The sequence below is a fragment of the Typopeltis vanoorti genome, chromosome 7 (assembly GCF_054136105.1).
Source record: "Typopeltis vanoorti isolate ZY-2024b chromosome 7, IOZ_Tvanoo_1.0, whole genome shotgun sequence".
NCBI lineage: Eukaryota > Metazoa > Arthropoda > Arachnida > Uropygi > Thelyphonidae > Typopeltis > Typopeltis vanoorti.
In genome coordinates, this window is record NC_143555.1 from 86,626,917 (window position 1) to 86,645,231 (window position 18,315).

Sequence of the window (18,315 nt, forward strand, 5' to 3'; positions counted from 1 at the left end):
ACGGAGTCCTGATATCTGAAGTAACCAGAATGAATGCAACGTTTTAATAAAGCAAACATATTTTTGGATAATTTGTCCTTTAGTAATGGAAGTACCTCGTCTGTAGGTACATTATATCTTTATTTGCTATCGTTAGCAAATAAAGATATAATGTCAAAACTTACTACAATGTCATGTCATTTTCATTGATGGGAATATCTTTTATATGAGAAACAAAATCTCTGATGTTTTGATGAAAGATGAAGATTTATTGGAGAAACACTTGAGGTACTTTGCTGGATATTTTGAAAGTTTATACGTAGGTGAGTCAACCACTTCTACAATTTGGCGAAGAGGGATGTTTTCTTTATGTATTTTGGGAACTCCATAGATGCATGGGATAAGAGGATGTAGAGAGCGTAAAGAGAGGCGAACATTATGAGGAAGTTCACTCGTAGTCTTTAACAAGTTGTTTGTACGGTTTCTCTTGTAGGATATTCCTGAAGAATTGAATAATTGTTTCTTGGTTCTTGTTTTTAAAATGATATCTCATGGAAATCATTTTAAAAACAAGAACCAAGAAGAGAGTATCAGGTCAGCTGCAAATTAAAAGCAGAGTTACTTCAGGCCAATTATTGGTATAAATTGTTTTTAATGCTGATGTTAATTGCCGTTCTGAATTTAGAACAATACTCCTATGACAGCACTAAGAGAAATACCAGAAATAATCGCGCTATGTTATAGTTAGTACTTTACATATGAGATTATTAAACAGTAAGCAAAGTAATAATATTTTACAAACCAAAACATTATCCGATATTAGCCAGTTTTTATGAACAAAATATTTTGACATAAGAGAAGAATAAACTAGAATTCCAATTATTATTTTTAATAACGTCATTAAAAAATTTTACGTTAAAAACATAATATATTAGTATAACAAGGAATACATAGTATGAGTCAGGGTGGCCGAGTGGTCTAAGGCGCTGCGTTCAGGTCGCAGTCCAGTTCTCTGGGCGTGGGTTCGAATCCCACTCCTGACAATACATGAATTGCTTTTTTTCATGGAATTTCCTTTGTTTAAGATGATATTAAAATGTGAATAATCAAATTAATAGCCTACTAAGTGTAGAATGGATTTATCTCCAGCAGCATTCTTCTAGATTTCATACGTTGCTTACGCATTTGTGTGCGTGTTTCATTTATTTATTACATTTTTACGAAATGCATTTTGCAGGTCAATATGTATGTTATTATCTGTTATGGGTATCCAGAATGTATTGAAATTCAGTATATGGGAACCTTATAAAAACTTAGACACACTTTATGAGATGTTAAAACTAATAACATCTCCGTTTTGCTTTCAAGCAGACCTTTCTAATGCTAAATAACCCAAATAATATATTATTTAAAAATCTGCTCTAGATTCTTTGAGGGTTTGATATCTGTTTTACCAAGAAGTTAAGATTTTAATATCTTAATTTCAAGAGTCGTTTAATTTAAAACATTATTTTATTCTATGTTTATTCATTAACATTTTTAAATTTCTTTATTTGTAATGTTATGTGAATAATTGAATAGTTTTATAATACATGTGCATATAAGTCCACGAGTTGGATTCATAGGTGACCTGTAAATAACGGGACTGTTCAGAAGATTAAATACTGCATGATTTAAGTGAGCACTCATATTCCTTCTATAATAAGGAAAATAAACTGAACTTGAGATTAAAAAAATATAGGTAATTTTTTTTTATCAAGCATAGTTGAAAAGGTGCTAAGAAAGTATGAGAAAAAGGAAGAAGAACCTTGATTCAGTCCAAATATAGGTAGCCAGCACTAGATTTTATTTATTTATTTTTTATTTTAAGACTAATATTCGTGAAATCATGGGAATGCAAGGAAAATTCTGCTCAAGTATTGAGGATATGAAAAAGGCAAGGTTCTAAGTGTAATGCAGACATAATAATTACGTATAATACTTTGGGTAAAGCTAAGTCGAAGGTATAAACTGTAGTTACAAATTAATATAGCCTATACTTAATTACTGAGCCACCAATTAAAATTAAAATATGTGTAGGAAGATGGTTTTGATGTGCAACACACGATGCAATGCACCGCTATGTCCACTGTTATAAAGCAGGTTGATATTAAAATTTCTTTATTTATGCAGATTATATTATTTTAATAAATAAATATTGAGGTAATGCAGTCATAATGTAATACGCTCATAACGCTCTACATCATGTACTTGCAGTTCGTGTTATTCTGTTAATATACTGGTTTCTGTTCTTGTTGTTTAATTTTAAAATTTATGGTGCATTTAAAATTTTATTTATTTTTTATCTGTTTGTTTGAAATAAGATATGTATTATATTTTATATTAAAATTAAACTTTAGGAACATTAAAATGCTAAGTACTATAAATAGTATAAAACAATACGAAAAAATATATAAATAAATTTGTGAAGATAGAATATGATAATAACAACACATAAACGTATTATGCTTTCCAAAATGTATACTTTTCTAATTATCTTTAACTACCTTTATACAAACTTTTCATATGAACTATTCTATTTAACTAAGGTGCCTTTTTTTTATGAATTAGCTGGATTTAAATGACATTTCATTAATGAATGCTGAAAGGAAATCTTTTGACTGAATTTACTACAACAATTGTTCTAACAATAAATCCCATTAGAACGTTAGGAGTCCAATTTTTCCGGGAAAATTGATGAACTCTTACACAACTGCTGGAACGTTTCAGCATACAATTGTCTTAACGATATCCTTGTAGTTGTTCAGCTACTAAGTTCGTAATTAGGTTGCTTTTAATGAGGTGTAAGCGATTACAGCAAATCACTTGGTCATTTCAACGAGAAAACACGAATTAATTCTAACTTTCCGTAGATTGTACTTTGGTTTCTCAGTAATTTGACAAAGATGTCCACAACAATAAAAACGTTTGCCAGAAGTGAATGTCTGTTCATTGTTTTCAAGAAATGAACCCCTGTGGGATATCTGAAGAGTTGATTGTCCGCCTTTAGCGTCGCGAAATAGATTTCACAGGGGTGTGTTGTTTCTATTTAGTAGTCCGAGGAAAAATAATTTCTTGTACTGTTTACGTAATAAACAGGATGGAAACTCTTTTTCCATCAGTTCTTGTTAATTACTTCTTTAACTTTGGAGTTACAGTCGTCAGTTTTTAGCAATTCTAACGATGGTGATAATATCAGCCGCGATTGATAGGACGCAGGATGGGATCGATTCTATACATATGACATAACAGATGTTGCACATTGTTCATATCCTCGTTGCCAAATGTCTCCCACGGAACGGAGATAAACCTGATCTTCATTAGGCGATCGTGTCATTATCTAACTGACTTGCATCAATCCGATCGGAGAATGCAAGCTGTTCCTGATATTTAATGTTAGATTGAGTTCTCTTAAAGAAACGATAGAAACTGATAAGATTTCTATAATGGATAATTAGAGAGAAGACAGACACACACACACACACACACACACACACACACACACACACACACACACACACACACACACACACACACACACACACACACACACACACACACACACACACACACACACACACACACACACACACACACACACACACACACACACACACACACAGAGAGAGAGAGAGAGAGAGAATTTGCAGTGAGATACAGACTCTTGAAAATTAGTATAGTTGGCAGCAAATGCCTGATTTTCATCACACATGTTGCACAACAATATCTAAATGGTATCAGAATCAAATGGTATCAGTCAGAGGAAACTAAAATTAAAATATCAAAGCTACAAGTGTCGCCATCTATGAGTGTAGCAACAAAAAAAAGTACTCACGAAGGGACTAAGAAACGTAATGGGAATATTGATCGTTGACAATTAATTTAGTTCGTTCCTTTTTTTTTTTTTCATTATCTGTTCCAGTCAATTAATACCCATTACATGATACCGTCTTCGTCCAAAATTGTCTGTATTTTTAAAATACAGACAATTGTCTGTATTTTACATAGAGAATTTTGAAAAAGAAAATCCCACAGGTATAAAGGACTGACAAATATAGAGACTTTTGCAATCGGTATGTTGTGCACGTTTTTCTCATTTGGAGCACGAATCTCCGTAGTAGTAAGTGATACTTCTCAAGTATAAAAGATGTTACACAGACTGTTCCAGCTGTTACATTTTCCACACTTTCCTTAAGAGCTATTGCTGTTAGTAATTAATTCTCGTATATTTTTTACATTAAAAAACAATTAGAGAAAATCAAGAGTAACAAAACGGAAACCAAGCATTTGTAATGTGTAAATTTAGTACTGTTACTTTTCTGAATGGTTTTTATAAAATTTGAAATTAATGCCAAACATTCACAGTGGTTGCTTAGACTTTATGAAGAAATCCAGACAGAAACTATCCAATTGGTATCAAATTCCATTTTTTTTTATTAATTCCATTAACATCTGTGGGATAATACAGATGTCTGCGGGTTACGCCAGAGGAGGAAATGACAACATAGATTTAGCAAATCTATGTTGTCATTGATTTCAACCCAATTCTGGATCCTGGTTCTCACCACCTTCTCCAAAGACAACAACCACAACAACTCACACAGAAATTTGCTTATAATTTGCTGCTTGAATTCTGTTACCTCCTTTATGAAACAGTACAATCTTACTTTCCTTCCACTCCTTTGGAACTAAACCCAGTGCAAGACACATATTGAGCAAATATGTTAAGTCAGATGTCAACTCCGTTGACATCTGACATCTGAGCATATATATATATATATATATATATATATATATATATATATATATATATATATATATATACAGTATATATATATATATATATATGCTCATGAATTTGTGGGCATCAATGAGCACTGTTGCCAAGAAAAAAATCCATACATTATATCAGATCTATTTGAAGCAAAATATCAATGTACAGTAGTATGTTGTATCGAAATTATTCTGTGGTCATTTTGAAATTACAATAATTGTGAATTAGCGGTAATTTTGATTCATAGACTTACACCACATTTTACTGTTTGGCAGTACAAAATCTCCATGATACTACTATAGGCGAGGTTTCGTGCTTCCTGCCAGGGATGAAAGGTTTTCTGTCAGGTAAATAATACTGATAACCTGTTTATGCATCGCTTAGTACTTTTGCTTTCGAAACAGAAACTTGAAACCTCTGTATAAACTCTTTGGCAATTGCTCTTTCCATGGTTGCCATATTTGCTAAGACAGTTCCTGTAAAATTTCCCTTGTCATTCACTCCTTTCGATTACAAATGTTTGTGTTTTGGTAAATTTTTCTTCTTGTCAGGATAAGAAACATCTCAATATCTTGACCGATGTGTCGCTGAAGTTGCTGCTGGCCAAGGGTACCTAAGATGCAGGGGCTACCTCAAATGATACCTCTTTGACTATCATGTGCATTTAATTTTCCCATGTCATTTGTGGTACACTGATGGTTCACTTGTGTGCAAGTGTTTCTATGCTGATAGTAATGTGCGATATTCATATTAAAAACCGTGTGTAACTATAGATGATGATATCTGTGAAAAATGGATGTAGTAAAAACAGTTTGTTTGTTGGGAGACTTTTCATTAATTAATATAATCGTGTTTTCGTTCTGAGCCGAGAATTATTTGTTAGTTAGGGGTATCTCTAGCTATCTGAACACCTGGAATAAGTACATGCAACGTAGTGAAATAACTAAAATTAACCAATTTTAGAACACGTTTTTGAAAAATAACTCTGAAAAAATTGACAGGATGAAAAACTTAATACTGGTCTGTGTATTAATAAAATATAAATATAAATAATTATAAATAATTATATAGAAGTACAAATATTTCAAAAACAGCAACTATTGTACACAGTGGTGTAGCTAGAGCTTTTGCCGCCCAGGGTGATCCTTGAGTTTGCCGCTCCTCTCAATATACACCAAAAATACTACAAAAAGTCAAAACGACGTATAAGGAAATAAATTAAAGCACTATGTTTATTTTTCAAGTAAAACTTTAATTTCAACATTCTGAAATGTATTTTGTTTTGCTTTTCTGTTAGCAAAAGCATCGATAATATTGGCGAAGTCTATTTCATAGCAATATAAGTAATTCTTATTGAATTTTATTTAGAAAAACTCCTCTCACAACTAGCAACACGTACAGCAATTGTGAGGAAAATTCGGAGTATTATAATATTTGGAACTAAGTTCTCGAGACTGTATTTTAGAATTAACTGCAAAAGTTCAAAAAGGTTTAAAGTGCCGCCCGGGTGGACCGCTGCGTCCTCCCCTAGATACGCCACTGATTGTACATACTCTCCAGATAACAGTAGTTTCCTGATCACTGCAGTCAAATCATTTATGGTATCTATCATACAATCAGTTAGAAAGACACAAGTTCCAATCTTGTCTAGTATGGGTAGGACCTCTTCACTCAAAGTGACGTTAGCTGATCTTAGTTAGAGATAGCAAGGTTTTTCATCCCACAAAAAGACAAACTAGAAGAATGCTTCAATTAACAATCGTAACACACTTGCCTCATAGTCGTAGTTGGTTTGGTCACAATTCCAAAGGATCATATCTTTTTAACGAAGTCTTTTTAACTGTTAGAAAGTTTCATCCATTGATTACAATTCGGTGTTCAATCTGTCAGAATGACATCTGCTTACTCCTTAATAATCTATAATAATAATAATAATAATAATGATAATGATGATGATGATGATGATGATGATGACTGGACTTCATGCAATACACATTTTTTATTATCTTCCTTGTGAAATTCAGTGTCCTCCGATCAAACAGGCTTCCCCTTTCCCAATTCAATGAATAAGCCTGCCCAAACTAAAAAAAAACTTTGTGTTCTCTTCCACTGAACACAAATATGCTTCATACGTGTGCAATTGGAGCCTCTGTAGCTCAGTCGGTATAGACTAAGCTCTTCAGTAGGAAAGATCTAGGTTCGATTCCTGTCTCTGATATGAGGAACCTTTATCTGCTCTATTTTGAATAACAGGTCTCATATAAAGATGAACGGTTTTTTTCTCCTTGTAACTTCCGTTTTTCATACCTCAAAACAAGAAAACTGATTCAGTACACACACGGCTACAGTCGTAAAATATAATACGCAAGGAAACAACGGGAAACCACATTGCTCATAATCATCTCCCTATTATGGTAGCATAAGCTAGCTATCTCCACCAGCCACATGGCTGAGGGAATAGAAATAGAACTTGTTCAATCATTATTATATAAATTAAATCTGCATTACCTTAGAACCCTGTAATCACATTTGGGGTGGTACCCCAAATGTGAGTTGAGCCCCCTCCTTTTTTTCTCACATACACTACCACAAATCACTTTTTTTATAGGTACTGCTCCAGTGAACTGGCTAATGCTATTCCTACACCTTCCTCTAAACTTGTAAAAACACAAGCAGCTATCAATCGACATGCACACATAGTTTAGTTTCAATTTTTTTGAACCAACTTCTTCTTTTACTTTTTTAACTGCTTCTTTGGGAATCTCTCTGGAAGCATTTTCTCCAAGGATTGAGTACTGTCTCTTTCAATAATATCAAGAGATTCTTTCTTTCTCTCTGATCAACTGGGTATATATAGCAGTAGTGGTTTTGCAAGCTCTTGCAGATTGGGCTTTATATTATCAATGACTTATCATTCTGAAAGTTGTTTTACAATGAATTCTTTTGATGACTATTTATCTATGCGATACCTAAAAATTTGTTTTGTTCCCTAAAATGTGGACTATATTTAAACTTCAGAGCTTCGAAAATTCAGAACTATATTAAAAGGCGTTTCATTGTTTTCAGTGTTTGCTTAAAGAAGGATCCCATTTCAGATAAGTTTTTTTTGGAATAATTAATTGTAAATACGTGAGTGGTTATGAGTAAGAGTTGCTGTAAATGTTGTGTGCTTGAAGTGTTTCTAGGTTGTGGGCTTGTTAGTTTAAGTTTGATTACGAAATCGTTAAACTTAGAGCTTATTATTGTAATCGGCGAAAGAAAGACGATGGTGGTGTCTTTGTCTTTCATGAATTTAATTTTGATTTCAGTCGTTTCGTGAAATGTGAGGAATGCTGTATGTATTCGTCCGATTATGTAGATAAATTATAGATATTTAAGGTGGATGGAAGGAGAGGATGAGCGAAGTGTGATCTGAATGAGAACTTGATGAGTGGTAACGTATTGGTAACAGAAAATGTTAGTAGCGAGAATACCACGAGAAAGGTGAATTCTCGTGTGATAGAAAAGTGGGATAGTGTAAAAGAGCAGTGAAAAATGGTGAGAAAGACGAAAACGATACGACTTAGCGGAAGTTGAAAAACAGATGGCAATTAAAGGTACGTTGTCCAACGGCGTTGACTGCGAACAAACCCGTATATAGCTGGTAACAAAACTGAGAGAGTGATTGAGAGTGAAATGAGATGCAAGCTTTGAAAGCTTTCTTGGTAAATATGAGGCAAGAGACGAAACAGATGCTGATTGAAATTAAGAGAATTCGAGATATGTATAGAAGAATGAAAACAAATGATATTGATTTGAAAGAGATAACGAAGGACCCGCGAGTAGCGTTGTATGAGGATTCAATTATTGTAGGTGTAGTGATCGAGAAGAAGCACAAGGTTTGTTTTCCAGAAGGTGAAATGAATAGAGTGATTGAGGGGTTTGCTATGATGAGTAATCGACTAAAAGAGTTGGTAGTGATAATAGGAAGAAATGTCTTGACTTCGATCATGAAACACTTAAGATTGGATATCAGGAGGCTCTTGAGAAGGATAAACGATAATAGTGTGATAGCAAAGGTAATAAGCATGTTACCCAGGTATAACAGTGATGGAATGTATAAGAATTATGAACTGCATTTGAATAGTTTTGGCGTGAGCCATTTGGGGAGAATGATGATGGAAGGTACAGAAATTAGTGCAGAGAATGAATCTGATCAAGTGGTAAGCGATGTGTAAGAAGAGGAGCCTAAGAAAGGAAAATTTATGGTTGTGGTTGTAGATGAAGCAGTGGGTATAATGAGTATAGAGAATGAAAGGCCAAGGGGCAAAACAGACAGGGAAACGGGGAAGCTCAGGGTTGACAGGGGAAGACAGCGTTAGAAAGGTTCATGCTCCAAGAGGACATGAATATCTGTAGACAAAAGGGACTGGGATGACCTGGGATCAATGGAAAATAGTTGGATTTGAAGAAGGTTCTAAGATAAATAAGGCGAAAAAGAAATGGTTTGAGTTAAGTATGGAAATACCATATCTAATATGTGGCATCGTGAAACTTTTTGTTGATCAAGGAATGAGATGTTAGTTATTGTTTTTATACAAATGTTAAAAGTGTCAGCAACAAGGTAAATGAAATGGTTGCATTAATTCAGTGTGTTCACCCAAGAATTGTTGGAATCATTGAGACATGGTTGGATAAGGACAACATCCTGACAGGAATAGAGGTAGAAGGGAATGATGTGTTTCATGAAGATTGAAAGGGTAAAAGGGAGGGGCTACTGATGATAGAGAAAGAGCTATGTCCATAAAAAAGTAGGAATGCAAGAGGGAAATAGTGCCAGGGTTTTGAGGCAGTATGGTGTGAGATAGAGGTGAATGAAAGAACATACTTATTTGGATGTTGTTATTGACCAGGTAATGTGCTTGGTAGTGACTATGAGTGTAATCAAATAAGCCAAGTTAATAAAAGAGTATTGGTTATGGGAAATGCCAGTTATGCCAATATAGATAGCGATGATGAGATAGCAACTGGAAGTAAAGAAAATAGTTTCTTGATTTTTTGATTCGCCAGTGGGGTCCGGTGACCTGCTCAGTTACTACCGAGAAGTATTGCGATATAATAAATAATTTTATGGTTCCCAGCTACAGCAGCACCTGTGCATGGATTCAGTAAGTTTTATGTAGAATGGGAACCCTCCACATATTAGGCGATCTACACAGGAGGTTTTTGCGAGAACATTTCATTGACGCCAGAATGATCAGCCATGCGTTTACCATCCCATGGCCACCACATTCACTTGATCAGATTCACTGTGACTTCTAGTTCTGAAGATTTCTCAAAAGACAGGGTTTATCGGGAACATTCAGATAACTTGCCAGTGAAGAAAGACGGCATATTGTGGCATGTACACAACCAGCAACGTTCTGTCATTGAAAATGGTACAGTTTGTGGCATCCTGCGAAGGGTAGCATATTGAACTGCACAGTCCATGAATGAATAATGGAAGTAAATCAAACTGTGTTATTTATGCTTATGTCGCTTTTCTCCTTCTTACACTCACAGAAAAATTACATCTACATTCGATACATCATACAGTTCAGCCCTGGTGATTTTGTTTTTCTCAGATATCGCTTCCGCCTGACGCACAATGTATTCCTGTAAATTTCGCAGGATTTGGATAAATGCTTGGCGCTGTACAAACTCTTAAATAGGTATAGTTTAATTTCGAACACCCTGTTTATGGAAGAAGAAAGGAAGTGATTAGCTTTCTTTGAAAAATAGTTGGAATAGAAATGACAGTCCGAATTGAAAAGGTAGAAGATAAGGAACTTGCTGATAGTTTATAATGTATAGATCGACAAGGCTGGAGATAATGATGCTATATCGCCGTGTATGTAGGAACAATGAAACCACTTATTGTATGGCCTCCATCGCGTAGTTCATTTTGACAATCCCGTTGAAGACGGGATTCGACCAAGGTTCGAAACCCGACTTCAGCGCGAAAAACGTTTATCAGTACTTTTCAACTGAAGGTTAGTTAGCCGTTCTTATAAAGAGTGTGAGATTTTACCTCCCACCCCACGAATTCGAATTTTTAGTCGGGCAATTCAGATATTTCAACCGATTTCTAGTACGTCGCAACGGGGATATTCTTCCATTCCTCATTCAAAATGACATCCATTGCTCATGATGGCTGTTGTGGTCTGGAGAGAATTCAGCGTTCTAATTTGTCCCAAAGATGTTTTATGCAGTTGAGGTCTGGACTCTGACCAGTAGGTAGATGGAGTTTTTTGTTGATAGCAGTAGTGACGTTGGGTCACTGATGAGTTCTTGGACATCGTGAAAGTGTCACATAATAATAACAGTATATATATTTAGCTCGAAAAATGAAATTAACTAATGCAAAATACGTGTGAACGAAAATTGGTGATGAAAAAAATTAGTGATTATATATATATATATATATGGAGATTATATTAGCTGATTTATTTATTTTTATTTTTATAAACATATTAACACACACACACACATATATTATATGTTAAAAGTATTAAATGACTAAACATCGAGGTTAACATAAAATGTTTTAATCTCATAACTAGTTTCGTTCAACATAGACTTCTTCAGGTGCTAAAACACATATAAGAATCCCAGTAAAGAACTGTAGAGGGTACTGGATCTGAACAGTATTACAAAACGCAGCAAAAACACTGTAGAGGCTAAAGCCTAGATAGGTTTAAAAAGGACAATCTCCAACTGTATTATTAGGCACATGCGTGCGTCCACGATCTCGCGCATGCCAATATTGGATAACAGAGCTGTGGCAGTCTGAGAAGTTGTAGCTTAAATTACTATTGATATGAACAGGGTTTAGGATTATTTCTTTTGACTCCAAATTTTTTCTTTCTATCTCGTCATAACAACGGTGAAGATTCTTAGACTTTTCTCAGGGTATTGGATGTGGGAGGCCCTCCTCCTTCGAATTTACCGAAAACAGGACACGGTTAGATAGGGCGCTGGCTCGAGTTCTCTTGTAATTGATGTCTCTTTGGTGTTCTTCGATACGGGGTTCGATTGTTTTTTCCGTCTGTCCAAAGTAAGGTTTGCCACAATTGCAGAAAATTTGAGAAACGCCGGGATATTTCAGACTGTTATGATTAGTGTTTGGTCGACTGAGAAGGGAATGTAGCTTAGGCAGTGTTGTGAAGCGAGATATTTAGAAAGCATTTAAAAGGTTTCGATTCTCCCATGAGTATTTAGGTATAATTTTTAAAATAACTGAGGATAAAAATTAATTTTAGCTTGTAATTTTTACTTCATTTATTATTAATTTTTCGACACGGTGATTATTTTTGACACACGAATAAATAACCACTAGAAATAACGAATTTCAATTTTTATTGCTGTATAAACGCACACATCTTTTTATTAAAAGCCAAACATTTGCCTTTTCTTCTCTTTACAGTAATTTTGCAGTGCGAATAATAATATAAATAATGGTAAGCTTCAATACAATTATTACTAATATTTATGTCGAGTTACGACAAAAATCGATTCTACTCCAATATTTCGTAGATCACTTTTGAGTAAAGCTGACAGAGTTTTCATTTGGGGAATCATTGAAACACCGTGGACACGGATGAACATTTGAATCTTTTGATATGCTGGAAAAAACAAACAAACAAACCATTCATTAATAGCAATGTAAATATGGAATATCTATACTATTAATATCTATAACATTAATATGACTTCCATATTAATATCTACAATATTAATATGGAAGTCATTTTAATAACACAACAATTGCAAAATTAAGATTTTCAAGTCTGTTTCCACACACACACACACACACACACACACACACACACACACACACACACACACACACACACACACAGATGGAAGTTTTACTCTTTCAATAACAAGTTCAATAACAAGGGAGATTCGAGAATAATCTGTGAGACTGATGCTGTTACTGAGTCCGTCGCTCCACTAGGCCGAAATGTGGCATGACTCGTTTCATTTCAGGATTGAAGTTGTTTTATTATCGATAGTGTAAAGAAGAAACATTATTCCTTTTATCAGAGTGATGTGTTTACAAAATTGCAGGAGAAATGACCCAAACAGAGAATCCAGATTATATTAGCTAGCTGAAGTTCTTTTGATCTTTGGTTATCACAAAAGGTCTTTTCGTTGTATGCAACGTAAGCAATTACAGGCTTGTCAGAAACCACAATTTTAGGCAGCGATACGTGCACAAGTGCATGACAAACATCACTTTGATAAATACGAAGTTGCTTCAGAATATTGCTTATAAAAATGAAGGGAAAAATAATAAAATAGAATAAAATATCACGTCTGATAAACAACGATTGTGTGAAGTAATTTTAAACTTTGGAGAAATATTCAACTAACTGAGAAAAAACAAATCAGATCGATTCATATTTCTGGTAAATATTTTCGAAACTATATTATTTAGGTAAAGTGGTAATTAAACCAACATCTGCATAAGTGCAGGAGTGAATTTCATTGGCCGTTGTGAGTTCACCTCCTCGTTTATTGCCGGCCTGAAGTGGTTTGAAAATGTTCCAAGTTTGGTCTCAAGAGGAAAATATATAAATATATAATTGATTAAAATGTTAGAACAATTGATTCTGAAAATATCCGCAGCCAATTCCACGTAAAAATGTACTATAGATTTACTAATAGTCATTCGTGAGTGTGAATTTATTAATTAATAAAAAAAAGTGCATATGAAATTTACGTATCATATAAACTCGAGGGGGGGGGGAAGATAAACAGGTTAATGACAAAAATAAGAATAGTTTGGTTTTTAACTCACTCGAGTGGTTCAGTAGGCGTCTCTCGCACAAACCACGTACAAACGTCTCAGTCATGATACTTCCCAATTTTAGGATTTGTAAATTCTTGCAACTTTCTACCAAGTCCTGTAATTGTGCCATGGGCAGAGGCATGTTGCCTTCATACATCAGCCGAAGTTCCTCTATACGAAAAAAACAATAATAAGAAGAAATAAATACTGAATTAACTGCACATGCATATTTTTATTACTAAAAGCTGCTCTATTTTCGGAAGAAAAAAATGTTGCCAAAAAATTTTAATACATGCAGGAGATGTTTAATTGCTTTAATTCATTTTAGACGACCCAATAAAAACCAATTGAAGAGTGCAAACAATATAAAAATTGTGATCAGTACTTACCCAAGCTGTTGAGAAACGTGAATTGCAGATGGGAAAGGAAAGCATTCACATTTGCAACTGTTCCGGGGTGCTCGAACACTGACCAGTACTTCAGGGCACGAAGAGGCATGCCTTGGCAAAGAATATTCCGTAGAGCCTGGGGGTCCACAACATCGTCTGAAAGGGAAAGAAACAAAAACAGAACACCATGTAGGTTCTCAAGGTTTCAATAGGCGAATAAAGACCGAGAAATATTATTATTATTATTATTATTATTATTATTATTATATTTAAAATGAGATACGATTAAAATGCTTACAACATTATATAAATGCAATACAACATGTTAAAGGTTACAGCCTATGCTTAAACATTGATTGAATAGTTAATAATGGAATTGTTCGATTAACGCTTTAGATTACGAAACAAATGCACTGCGATTACAATTTGATTAGAATTTTCACCTGCCGCCACTGGTGGAAACCATCACTGAAGTGTCGGTTTACACTGAAATGAGGGGACAGTCTGAGAGGTAAAAACGTTGAAAGCTATCTGGACAGTAAGAATTGTTTATACTCACTAATGCTGATATCTATCTGGAGTGATGGCAAGATACTTCGCATTTGAACCCAGATACGCTCCCGAATTACGTGACTGTGGTGTTCACTCTGTATGCATTTTATTTTCATTCGCTTCAGTTTCTTGCATGATTGTCCCAATTTTGTCAGCAAGTCCTCGGATAAGTAGATGTAGTTTAACGAGACGGTTTCAAGGGCTTCGAATTTGCCAAGAATATTAGGAAATTCCACAGACCTGCAAATATATTTCGAAATTCGTACATTGAACAATGATTTATATGCACTGCTTATTTTATTACTGTTAAGGAATAATATCATCGTTAGAAATTGCTTACCAGCAATAAACAATTTATCTCGCTATCCAAGGAAGTCAGATAAGCTCGTGAAGAAAGAAAATTCTTTAAAACACAGGTTGGTTCCAACTTACCTATACACTTCTACGTTGAAGGAAAAATATTCCTTCAGGTGCAGTTCTCTGACGGTGCGAGCATTTCCTTTAGCCAGCACTGATAGCAAGTCGAATCCCTCTTGTTGGGTAAAGCCAGCTCGCGGGAACCGGACAACTTTCAGATATTTCTGACTCTTGAGCATCTGAAATAAACTGCTATAAAGGCTGCTGATTGGATAGTCACGGCATTGGCTTATAGCCATCCGCATATTTTCAATGCACAGACGCTGAAGCCGGGCATTGTTCATCAAAGTAAAGAAATTCCTGATATGATAGTGGACTCTTGACTGTTTGAAGTTTCCACGATAACGGAATATGATCTTCAAATTTTGCACCACCCTGGCATATCTAAGAAAGAGAATTTATTCATTCATTAGCAGAGTCGAGAAAATATTTTAACAAAACATTCGCATTAAGTTAATTTCAGCGTCAGGTGTATATGAAGGACTCTTTCTGTAGGGAATTTATTTTCATATTAGGGAATTTTGAGTTTCCGACTACTGCTGGGAAAGGCACTGTCTAGCATCTCATCAAATGGAAATCTTCAAATTTAATAAGTGGCTACAGTGATAGTAAGAAGCCCATAAGTGTATATTTTCAAAACTCGCTCATTTCATGCGCAGAATCATTTGCATAAGTGAATATCTTTAATAAACTTGATATAAGAAATGAAATATTTTGATATTCACTTAACATAACTATAAAATATAAATGTAACTATCTTTTTTATTATAATCAAGATGTTGTGCGAAATCGTTACGATTTTATTCTATGTGTTACTAGTTTGTTAATGCACCTATCAATAGTTTACTGTTTATGTGTTCGATTTCGGACAGGATTGCTATTCTACTTTGTTTTTATTCTTTAGTTTTTTTGCAAGGATTAAACTATCATAATATATAAACCTTGAACATGTGTGATGTACTTGTGGTTGTTTAAGACATCAAGCTCCTTTCTTTATGTAAGCTGTCGGATGGTATCGCAATGCTCTCTGAGTGCAGTGAAGTGTGAAAATGCATCAACATTAATGTTCAATTTAGAAAAGATATTTTTATTCTTCTTGTAATTTCTAGCATTGCTTCAGCAGATAGACTGTCGTCTCATCGCAACTAATATTATAAGTATAGTCGGCTAGTTTGGTTGTTCTGACCTACGACCGAAACAGTAAAATCTCTGAGACATCGGTATCGTATCTGTTAATTTATTGCGTTCTCTGGCCGGCTAGTCATGAAAAATTCGATTTCCCGAGAAAAAACATTGCCACTCTTTCTGATACTGGCTGACATTTTATTTTGAAAAATTTTTATAAAGAATCCTCACGGCGTACACGGAATTCGAACCCACGTCTTTCGAAGTGAAGGACAGGACAGTTAACGAAAACTGCTGAATTTATAATTGCGCGCGCACCCACACAACTAGATTTAGGAAAGTTGGGAATTGAAATCATGGTCCTGACCCAGGTATTTTCATCTCGAGGGAGTGCGAAATTCTTATGCATATGCCTTGAATGCATTACACTAACAGACAATGATTATAGTTAATGTGAAACTTAGTTTATGAGATTCTGTTAACCTTAAATGACATCTTAATTTCACCATTCTTTAAGACAATCCGATCAGTGAAAGGGTCACCTAAAGATTTTGCTAATCTCGGTATCTAGAAAACGTATTTACTTTCTAGACTGTACTATAGCAAACATCGAGCAAATTGTTTAACTGTTAGCATTGATTAGAATCGGATCTAAGATTGAAATTGCGATATAAACTTTTATCATTGCAATTATATTATAGCGGGTCTCTGCATCCATATTGTAAATATAAATGTCGAATGAAAATGAATAAATCGAATGTAGAAAACGATATTTCTCTTTTTTATTACAAAAACAATCACCGTTGTTTTTTTTTCTTCTTCTTTACTTGAGGTTATAAGTAAGGTTATTACTGGAACCCAATACATTTACCATGATTGCAAGTGGGCCATCTATTAGTGTAACTACCATGAAATAACACCGTAAATACAACCAGTCACATAACACATTAATTATCATTAAAACGCTTACTCGATTCTGATGAAAGTTAATAACTTTTAATTCATAATATATTAATATATTAATAATAGTAATGAGTGTATGTCTGTGCGTGTATGTGTGTGCGTGTGTGCGTGCGCGTGTGTATTCATTTATAAAGGAGGCCTGTGTAGCTCAGTGGAAGCGGCACTTGTGTAGTTTAGTGTTTTTTTTTTTTTTTTTCAAATGATCCTGCCGGCAAGTGAAAATGTTCCTGTTTATTAGGATTACCCGGACCGTCATGCTATAACAAGCCTAGGGAATACGGTGTTCAACGGTCATTTCACAATCAGTGCGAACGTCATCCCAAAAAATTATCCTGCGCTCTGCAATCTTAAATGTGTAGAGTGTCATGGCGCATCGTTCGCCCTTAAATGTGATCTATTTAGATGCAAGTCGTCACCGGTTAATTTTCTTTCAACAGCGAAAGTCCGTCTAACAAGTAAAGTAAGTAATTTTGAATCTCATTTATTCTCAAATTCAGAAAATATGAAAATGATAAATGATAACGTTAAACCAACCCAGTCAACCAATAGTAATGGCCAAGAGAATTCAGCAACGGTTAGTGAAGGAAATCGGTAAAATCTGCAATTAGTAATTTAGACCTTTTAAAATCATTAAACTACACTCGGACATAGACCGGTCAAAGACAGTTATTTTGAAATGTGACCCCAAGGTTGATCCTTATACAGAGGAAGATACAATAAAAAGCTTGGAAAAGGAAATAAAAGAAAGTGACGTAAGGCACCTTGGTCACTCTATCAATTAAACAATTGGCTGTTAGGAAAAGTTCACCAATGTGGGTAACATTAAAGTGAGAAATAGAACGTGCGAAATTTTAACATGAACTCACCCAGGAAAGTATAAATCATAGTGCACCGGATGCAACCACACGTGCCAAACGAATCGGTTGCATTACATTTTGGAAAAAAAAATATGGTAAAATACAGTTTATAGACAATATCGCCACGATTAAAAATTATGATTATGATTATAAAAAGAATTAGAAATAAAAAGAAAACGAAGGAGTAAAAATTGAGGAAATTCTGTATGCTATCCTTATAAAGAAGATAATCAGAATTGTGATTCCAGGAAGATCACCTTCATGTTTCAGGTGTAAGAAAATACGTCATATGAGAAGGCAGTGTGTGGAATGCAAAAATGCAAAAATTGCCTTCCCATTGGGCTTTAAAGTTTTCTTCGCAAACGGTTTAAGGAGGAAAGTCGATGATCAGGAAACGAATGAAAT

The 18,315-nt window shown here is 34.6% G+C and overlaps 1 non-coding gene across 1 annotated transcript; it reads left to right on the top strand.

The window, feature by feature from the left end:
- The first annotated feature begins 938 nt into the window (after nt 1-938).
- Nucleotides 939-1,022, top strand: TRNAL-CAG (transfer RNA leucine (anticodon CAG)). Its single transcript has one exon. It is a non-coding gene; the product is annotated as a tRNA-Leu (tRNA).
- Nucleotides 1,023-18,315: the final 17,293 nt, after the last annotated feature.